At 54.0% G+C, this 9,841-nt stretch overlaps 1 long non-coding RNA gene across 2 annotated transcripts; it reads left to right on the top strand.

Annotated features, from left to right (window-relative positions):
- Positions 1-4,488: 4,488 nt before the first annotated feature.
- On the top strand, positions 4,489-9,555 carry LOC142067310 (uncharacterized). Of its 2 annotated transcripts, none has more exons than XR_012663981.1 (2): positions 4,489-4,846; positions 9,401-9,555. It is a non-coding gene; the product is annotated as an uncharacterized LOC142067310 (long non-coding RNA). The 2 variants fall into 2 exon arrangements; XR_012663982.1 differs by lacking the exon at positions 4,489-4,846 and adding an exon at positions 5,809-7,185.
- The last annotated feature ends 286 nt before the right edge of the window (positions 9,556-9,841 follow it).

Raw genomic sequence — 9,841 nt, forward strand, 5'->3', positions numbered from 1 at the left:
GCATAGACTACCTCAGGAGAGGGTATTTCAAGGACCCAAAAGGTTACAAGTGGGCTTTTGGTGTAGCCGCCTTGGAGACAGCGGAAATTAAACAGCTGTCTACCTTGCCCGGTCTCTCGAAGGACCCTTCTGTTGTAGGGTTGCTGAAGGTCAAAGAACAACAGGTGCCGATCGCCACCACAACAGTGCACCGGCGGCAATATCGCACCAACAGAGACTCTCTGATCCCCATCCACGGGCTCATTCGTCAACTGGAGAGCCAAGGAGTCATCAGTAAAACCCACTCACCCTTTAACAGTCCCATATGGCCAGTCCAGAAGTCTAATGGAGAGTGGAGACTAACAGTAGACTATCGTGGCCTGAACGAAGTCACTCCACCGTTGAGTGCTGCTGTGCCAGACATGCTAGAACTTCAATACGAACTGGAGTCCAAGGCAGCCAAGTGGTATGCCACAATTGATATCGTTAATGCATTCTTCTCAATCCCTCTGGCAGCAGAGTGCAGGCCACAGTTTGCTTTTACTTGGAGGGGGGTCCAGTACACCTGGAATCGACTGCCCCAGGGGTGGAAACACAGCCCTACCATTTGCCATGGACTGATCCATAATGCTTTGGAACAAGGTGGAGCTCCCGAACACCTACAATACATTGATGACATCATTGTGTGGGGCAATACAGCGGAAGAAGTTTTTGAGAAAGGAAAGGAAATAGTTCAAATCCTCCTGAAAGCTGGTTTCGCCATAAAACAAAGTAAAGTAAAGGGACCTGCACGAGAAATCCAGTTCTTGGGAATAAAATGGCAAGATGATCGTCGTCAGATCCCCATGGATGTGATCAACAAAATAACAGCCATGTCTCCACCAACCAGCAAAAAGGAAACACAAGCTTTTTTGGACGTCGTGGGTTTTTGGAGAATGCATATTCCACACTACAGTCTGATCGTGAGCCCTCTCTATCAAGTGACCTGGAAAAAGAATGATTTCAAATGGGGCCCTGAGCAACAACAAGCCTTTGAACAGATTAAACGAGAAATAGTTCATGCAGTAGCTCTTGGGCCAGTCCGGGCAGGACAAGATATAAAAAATGTGCTCTACACTGCAGCTGGGGAGAATGGCCCTACCTGGAGCCTCTGGCAGAAAGCACCTGGGGAGACCCGGGGTCGACCCCTAGGGTTTTGGAGTCGGGGATACAGAGGGTCTGAAGCCCGGAATACCCCAACTGAAAAAGAGATATTGGCAGCATATGAAGGGGTCCGAGCTCCTTCAGAAGTGGTTGGTACTGAGGCACAGTTGCTCCTGGCACCCCGACTGCCAGTGCTGGGCTGGATGTTCAGAGGGAACGTCCCCTCCACACACCATGCAACTGATGCTACGTGGAGTAAATGGGTCGCACTGATCACCCAGCGGGCTCGAGTAGGAAACCCCAGTCGCCCAGGAATCTTGGAAGTGATTATGGACTGGCCAGAAGGCAAAGACTTTGGAATATCACCAGAGGAGGGGGTGCCACGTGCTGAAGAGGCCACACTGTATAACAAACTGCCAGAAAATGAGAAGCAGTATGCCCTGTTTACTGATGGGTCCTGTCGCCTTGTGGGAAAGCACCGGAGATGGAAGGCTGCTGTATGGAGTCCTACACGGACAAGTCGCAGAACCTGCTGAAGGAGAAGGTGAATCGAGCCAGTTTGCAGAGGTAGAGGCCATCCAGCTGGCCTTAGACATCGCTGAACGGGAAAAGTGGCCAGTGCTCTATCTCTATACTGACTCTTGGATGGTGGCAAATGCCTTGTGGGGCTGGCTGCAGCAGTGGAAGCAAAGCAACTGGCAGCGCAGAGGCAAACCCATCTGGGCTGCCACATTGTGGCAAGATATTGCTGCCCAGGAAGAGAACCTGGTTGTAAAGGTACGGCATGTGGATGCTCACGTCCCCAAGAGTCGGGCCACTGAAGAGCATTGAAACAACCAGCAGGTAGATCAGGCTGCCAAGATTGAAGTGGCTGAGGTGGATCTGGACTGGCAGCATAAGGGTGAACTATTTCTAGCTCGGTGGGCCCATGACACCTCAGGCCATCAAGGGAGAGATGCAACATACAGGTGGGCTCGTGATCGAGGGTTGGACTTGACCATGGACATTATTGCGCAGGTTATCCACGAATGTGACACATGTGCTGCAATCAAGCAAGCGAAGCGGGTAAAGCCTCTGTGGTGTGGGGGACAATGGCTGAAATACAAATACGGGGAGATTGACTATGGGGAGATTGACTGGCACATTGACTATATCACACTCCCACAGACCCGCCAAAGCAAGCGCCATGTTCTCACCATGGTAGAAGCAACCACCGGCTGGCTGGAAACATCTCCTGTCCCCCACGCCACTGCCTGGAACGCTCTCCTGGGTCTCGAAAAACAAGTCCTGTGGCGACATGGCACCCCAGAGAGAACTGAGTCAGACAACGGGACTCATTTCCGAAATAACCTCATAGACACCTGGGCCAAAGAGCATGGCATTGAGTGGGTGTATCACATCCCCTACCACGCACCAGCCTCTGGGAAAATTGAAAGATACAATGGACTATTGAAGATGACACTGAGAGCAATGGGGGGTGGAACATTTAAACACTGGGATACACATTTAGCAAAAGCTACCTGGTTAGTCAACACGAGGGGATCTGCCAGGCGAGCTGGCCCTGCCCAATCAGAATCCTTACGTACTGTGGAAGGGGATAGAGTCCCTGTAGTGCACATAAAAAATATGCTGGGCAAGACAGTCTGGGTTATTCCTGTTTCCAGCAGAGGCAAACCCACTCGTGGGATTGCATTTGCTCGAGGACCTGGGTGCACTTGGTGGGTGATGAGGGAGGATGGAGGAGTCCGGTGTGTACCTCAGGGGGATTTAATTTTGGGTGAAAACAGCCAATGAACTGAATAATATGCTGTTAATTGCTATATGATGTTGTATGTCATCACTACTATGGTTGCTATACGCCATATCAATGGAATGTTATCATGGTGGGAATCTCCCAATTGATAATAATAGCAAATGAACTTTTAATGGAACCGAGCAAAGTGCAGCAGTGAGAGAACAAGAACTACCAGTGCAGCGGTGATGGAACAAGGACTGACATGCAACAATCTGACCCCACGCACACCGCCTCTCAGAAGGACCCTTACAAGAGATGAAATCCAGAGTCATGGACTAAATGAACTCAATGGACATTTCACAGGCATTTTACAGGGGTGTTCCATAGACTAGGGGAATGATAAATGAAAAATCTGTGTATATATATATATTGTTAAAGGATGAGAAGATGGATAGGGATTATTGAATTTGTACTGAATAGTATGGGACCTGAGCATGATGTCAATGATATGGAATAAGGGGTGGATACTGTCATGGTTTCAGCTGGGATAGAGTTAATTTTCTTCACTCTAGCTGGTATAGTGCTGTGCTTTGAAATTAGCATGGAAAAAAAAACAAAACCTGTTGAGATAACACACAGATGTTTGGGCTGTTGCTGGGTAGCGCTTATACTAGTCAAGGACATGTCCAGCCTCCCATGCTCTGCGGGGGGCACAAGAAGCTGGGAGGGGAGGGGGCACAGCTAAGAGAGCGGATTCAAACTGACCAAAGGGATATTCCGTATCATGTAACGTCATGCCCAGTATGCTACCTGGGAGGGGCTGGCCAGGGGAGGGGGGAGCAATCGCGGCTCGGGGACGGGCAGCGTCGGTCGGCGGGTGGTGAGCGGCTGTATCGTTCGTGTTTCCGTGGGTTTTTTTCCTGTTTTCCCTTTCCCTTCCTTTTCCCTTTTATTATATTAACATTATTGTCATTATTATCATAATCATGTATCGTTATCATTTTATTGTAATCATTAAACTGTGCTTATGTCAGCACACAAGTTCTTTTGCTCATCCGATTCTCTTCCCCATCCCACAGGGGTGGGGTGGGGGGTGTGAGCGAGCGGCTGCGTGGTGTTCAGTTGCCAGCTGAGGCTGAACGACGACAATAGTATATATAAAATATAGATGTGCTCTGTAAGGATGTGTAAGTAGACACACAAGTGCAAATGTCTATGCTATATAAGGTTTTTAAAATGGAAAGAAACCATGTTGATAGAGATGTTTATAGAGAGGATTTAAAAATTAGACACACACCCCACCCCCACTCCCCCAAGCAACTGAAGGCACAAAAGCGTTTTCAAATGCTGCCCCTTCCCCGTTCTCCTTCTCCCATCCTGATTTGGGGCCGATTCCTCCAAATGGGGACTTCCCCCTCTGGGGCTGCGTAGGCAGCCTGGGAGCTGCTGCCAGGGCAGACAAACGCCCCAGAGCCCCTGAGTCTGGGTCTGCAATGGGGGGTGAAAAACCCCAAACAGACAAAACACCCAAACGGGTTTGGGGGAAAGAAAACAATTCGGGGCTCCTGGGAAAGCCCACTCCTGCTGGGTTTGTGCAGCTGGAAAGGAGGGGGGAAAAAAAAGCGGGGTGGAACCCCGCTAACCATTCTCATGCACAAAACCAGGAGCAAAAATCACCGATTTCTGTGTTGTGGAAAGGGCCAAAGAGACCCAGAAGTGAACCGTTTGGAAAAGCAATCCCAACTTTGACCTTATGGAAAAGCAAAAAAAGCCAAAGGAACAAACCCCCAAAAACCCCAACAACAAAAAAAGCCAAGCCATCCAACCAGAAATCACCACCACCAAACGACCGCCCCAAAAACCCCAAATTGGGGAAAATTTGGGGTGAAACACTGGCAGTTTGAGGGGCATTGCTGGGGCTTATCTGGAATGGATTCTCCGGAGTGGGTCAGTTATCTGGAGCGGATCATCTGCTGCAGGTTAGCCCAGGTGAGTTGCCCGTTGTGGATTATTCTGGGGGGACCCCCTGGTGTCAGTCATCCCCATGCATGTTCCCCATGGCGTGTCTGCCCAGACATGCCCCGGTCCAGCGGTGTCCACCTCCTCCCCCGCCCTCCCTCTGCGTGTGTCTGTGCCCTCCCAAACGCTTTCCCCTGACATGGCCCCCCCGCATGACTTTTTTTCCCCGGTGACGTCCTCCCTCTCCCTGGCCTCCTGTTCTGTGCTCGCTGAAGCCTTGTGCTGACGCAGGATGAGCAGAGCAGGGTCCTGGCAGTGCAGAGGTGAGGCGAGGCGCTGCCAAGCCAACGAAGCCCAAGGCTCAGCAGTGCACAAGTCCTTTGCAGGTCAGCCACTGGCACCTGGTCTGCCTGGCTGCCCCGTGCCCTGACGCACAGCTGCCCCCCTCACCCCAGGCAGCCTGCCTTCGGAAGGGCAGCTGTGTTCCCCTGATTGATTTTCTTCTTTAACCCTCTAGGACCTGTTGACTTGCTGCTCTCCCTGTCACAGCCCTGATGCCGCAGGCCTACAGCAACTGATGGGGCTCACTCCGGGGGGGTGGGAGGTGGGAAAGGGGACCTTTCTCCCCAGGTCGTTTGTGCTGCTTCTCCTCCCTAGGGCGTGGGGTGGGGGTGAGTGGGGCAGGAGGGAGGACGGTAACGGCCACCTGATTTTTAAAGCAGTCGAGACGGAAGGACTAAAATGCTCGAGGCACTTTGGTGGTGGGCGGTGCGGAGGCAACGACTGACACTGCTGGGGCTGCGGGAGTGGGGAAGGTGCAGAGAAACATGAGCTCTGCGCACGCAGTAACAGTTCCGTTATCCCGGCGAACGTGACCCAGAGCCGGCGCGGGTCTTGCCCCAGAGAAGAGTCACGGACGTCGTGCCGCTGCCGCCGTGCTGTGCTACGGCAGCCGGGAATCGCGCATGCGGAGTGGCGATGGTGGACCCTGCTGACACCGTGCGGCCAAAGTGCGGTACCGCACCCGGAACAGACGCATGCGCAGTGGCGACGATGTGTCACTGCTCGCTGCTGCCACCGAGCGACCGAACCGCGGAACAGCAGGCGGGAGCTGCGCTACCCTGGTGGAGAGTTCCCTCGCTAGCGGCTGTCACCGATCGAGCATAATCGGGTCCTGCAGATGGGGAGACGCCCGTTCCACATGACGAGGTTTTTTTCGCTGGTCGCTGCTGCCACCGTGCAAGCAGATGCCGGTACTGCAGCCAGGCAGTTCCGTATGCGCGGTGGCGCTTTATTTTCTGCCCCTGCTTCCACCGACCGCCCAAACGCTTGCAGTCCAGGTGGGCAGCCGCGCATGCGCAGTGGCGCCCTTTTAGCTCGCTGCTGTCACCGTGTGACCAAACTGCGGTACTGCAGCCAGCAGCCGTGCACGGGCTGTAGCGACGTTTTGCCGCGCTCAATTCTCCACGCAATTAGTGACACCCCCCGCCCCCGGTACCTGGTGAAGGCACCATGGGGGGCGGAACCGTGCAGGCACAGCCCTTAGCCACAGGTCCTGACCCTTTGCGATAGCCCGGTGAGGGTGGTGCTGATATCCCTAGCCCCGCTCGTAGCTACGGGCCCCGCCCCTGGCGACGGGCGGGCTGATGTCTGACCCCTCTGGCCCCACCCACCTTTGCGACAGGCCCCGCCATCTGGCGAGGGCCTGGGGGGGCGGGGCCGTGCTCCTGTGCCCCCCAGCACCCCCAGTTAGCAACAGGTCCCACCCTCTGGTGACAGCCTGGGGGTGTTGCTGGTGCTGCCTGGCCCCACCCTCCATAGCAAGAGGCCCTGCCCGTGGTGATGGTTCACGGGGCATTGCCAGCGTCCCTTTGGACACACCCCCTTAGTGACAGGCCCCACCCCCTGGCAACGGCCCGGGGGGGCGGTACCAGCAGCTCCTCGTAATGACAGGCCCCACCCCCTGGCAACGGCCCGGGGGGCGGTGCCGGCTCTCTCCCCTTAGCGACAGGCCCCGCCCCCCGGCAACAGCCCAAGCCTTTGTTTGCTCCGCTCGGGGGGCTCGGTTTGGGTGTTTTCTCTCCCCCCTCCCTCCCGTGCCGGGAACTCCAGGCGGCTCTCGTACGGCTCCCGGGGCCTTCACCCCCCGGAGGGCTCGGCCCGCCCCTTTCGCGGGGCGCTGTGGGAAGGGCGGGGGCGGGGCCCGGGGGTCGAAGAGCCCCAGCCTGGGCTCGGGCAGCTCTTGCTGCCCCTGGGCTTCTCTGCCGTCGGTGCTCCCGTGTTCCCTCGGGCGGTCGCAGCTTTGGGGCTGTCTCAGCCCCCCGGGCAGGCGTGCTCTGGCGTTTAGAGAAGCGGAGGCGTTGCCTGAGGTAAGGATTCCAGAGCTTGGCACTCTTTGGCAGCATCTGTACTAGAAAGGTCCCTTGTGGCCTGCTTTGCTTTTTTTCTCCCGGGATGTTGTTTCGGGCGCTGAGGGGGCGGTGAGACGGTTTAGTGGTATGGTGTTCTGTTTGGGGTTTGGTTTTTGCTTTGCTGGTTTTCTTCCCCCTTGTGAGATCATTTCATTCATTTATCATTTCATATTATCATTTACCCCGCGCCATTTCCATCCCCTTTGGGCAGCAGCGGATCTGCTGCCGCTTCAGGTGGCCGCTTTCTCGAGGGCGAGGAGCTGGGACGACAACGGGCCGCTGCAGGCTCTGGTCAGGGTAAGAGGCTGTTCCCTGGGGAGCCGGCGCAGGGGGAGCGGAGGTACGCACGGGCACTTGTCGGTGCCCCTGACCGGTAAAGGGAAGGTTAAATTGTTAGAGTGCAAATAAATACATTTTATTTAGGGATGAGTCGTGACTAAATTTAATCGCAGCTATTACTGAGCAAACCAGGCAGTCATTATTCCTAATCTGTAATTAAAAAAAAATAAAGGCAGTCCTTTTTTATGCCATAAATAGAGTTGCGAGTCATTAATAGCTCAATCTAAATACAGCCATTACTAAATCAACTGCAGGCATTAATGACTCCTGATCAGAAACAAAATAAGGAAATTTTAGAATCTAGAATGAAAATCGACTGGAAAGCTAAACTGGGAGCGGGTAGTACTGAAATTGTAACAGGGCTGTTAGAAAGTTCAGAGGCAGCGACAGCTCCTGCTTCCAACCCAAGCAGTAAACGAAGCTTTAGATTCTTAAATGAAGAGAAATAAAGGTGAGCTGTTAAGCAGTGGCTGGGTTCAAGCGTAGGCATTAAGAAAATTTGCAGGTGCGGGTGATTCCTGACCAGAACTAACAATTCCAGAAGATTTAGATTTAAAATGACAAAGCTAATGGAGTGCCACAACCGCCCGGATGTAACTGCAGCCGCTTTGGGGGAATGCCCCAGCCCCCCCAGCCACCGCTATTAATTACTGCCAAGGAGAGCGAAAGTGAAAGTAGAAGCAGTGCAGGTGAAATGCGAGCAGTACGCTTTTCCTAAGTCATCTCTTCGTGTCAGGAGAGGAAAGAAAATGGAAAGAAGATGTTTGCAGGGGGTCTGTGCTGGGTTGCCTGCGCGTCTCTTCCGTGCATCCTTGAGGAGACATTTAGCTCCTGTTGGGCGCTCGCAGGTGGAGACAGGGCGAGCTGGAGGCAGGATCGGTGCCGGCACTGATAAAGGGATGGGCAACGAGCTGAGAGAAGAGGGGGCAAGGGCTGAAAAAGGGTCACCAGTTCTGCAGGGAAGGCAGCGGGATGTGACTCGGCAACCGCTCTGAGGAGTGCAGGGTCATTCGCTGCGATGAAGTCAGGGTCTGCGGCTGGCCCGGAGAGGCAGCAGAAATCCCAAACTCTTTGCAGGGGTACCGGCCAGATTAAGGCAACACCTGAACAGTAAAACCATTTAGGGGAAGCAGAGCTGGGCTGCACCACGTGGCCAACCTCCCTCTTCTCCGTGAGTCCCAAAGGGGCAGCTCCAAGAATGTGCTGAGAATTCATCCCTTGCGCTAAAAATGAGACGCAAGTAGCACCCACCCGTGAATTTTATTTTCTCTCTCGCTCTGCGGCTCCTGCCTGCTTGTCTCTCCTCAGTGCTCACCTGCACCCGTGCTCGGATGGGGCAGCTGAGGGAAGGTGCTGCCATCTCCCCAGCCCCGACGGACCGCCCCTCAGCTGTGTCCTCTGTCAGGGAGCGTTGTCATCTCTCCTGCCTCCCAGAGCGTGTCCTGTAGTGGCAGACGCGCGGGCTTTTCCCTGCACGCGCATACGGGAAGGGAAGGGAAGCACAGTGAGAGCTGGGCTTGTCAAAGAGTAATGGGGGTGGTGGGAAGCGTAGCTAGAACCGGAGAGCTACAGCGCAAAAGCGAAGCGGACGGGACACAAAAGTAAAATGGTGCACAGGAATGCTGAGGCGAGAACTCCCGCAGCACACAGGAAATCAGTGTCAGAATCTATTGTCTTCTGACTGCCAAATTAAAAATAATGGCACGCTTTGCAACGCTAAGCTCGCTCTAATCGTCTGAACTGTTTCTTTCCAACCCCCACCGCCCCCAGCACACCGTTCAGCCTCCTCAGCCTGAAATGCCTTGTTTTCCTTCTTTTTTTTTTTTAATGACAGGGCAACTTCTGTTCCCGAGGTGGTGCCTACAGTACAGCTATCTCTTCGAAGACAGTTTGGTTTAGGTCAGAGAATGTTTAGCCTGGACTGAATCAGCCTCTGTTTCTATTTCTGGAAATCGTCGGTCCTGTGCATCAAGCCCGGAAAAAAGGAAATATGAACCAAAGGACGTGGGGCCTGCAGGGGTAGGAAAATATTTGAGAAGAGGTTCAGTGGGGAAATGACTGTTTGTCTGTGGGGCGTCCAGGCAAGCAACCCAGCTGCTAGAAAGCAGCGCTGTCCCCAGGATGGCCTCGGCGGTCCCGTCGGAGTCGGGGGAACAAGGACAAGGCAGGGTGAAGCATCTGACCTGCCGTGTGGAACGTGACTGTACAAAGCACGTGTGATGCACTGCAAGTTCATTTGTTTAAACTGTGAGTTAAAGAAGGTGTGCAGTTGCTT

The sequence above is a fragment of the Phalacrocorax aristotelis genome, chromosome 21 (assembly GCF_949628215.1).
Source record: "Phalacrocorax aristotelis chromosome 21, bGulAri2.1, whole genome shotgun sequence".
NCBI classification, from domain to species: domain Eukaryota; kingdom Metazoa; phylum Chordata; class Aves; order Suliformes; family Phalacrocoracidae; genus Phalacrocorax; species Phalacrocorax aristotelis.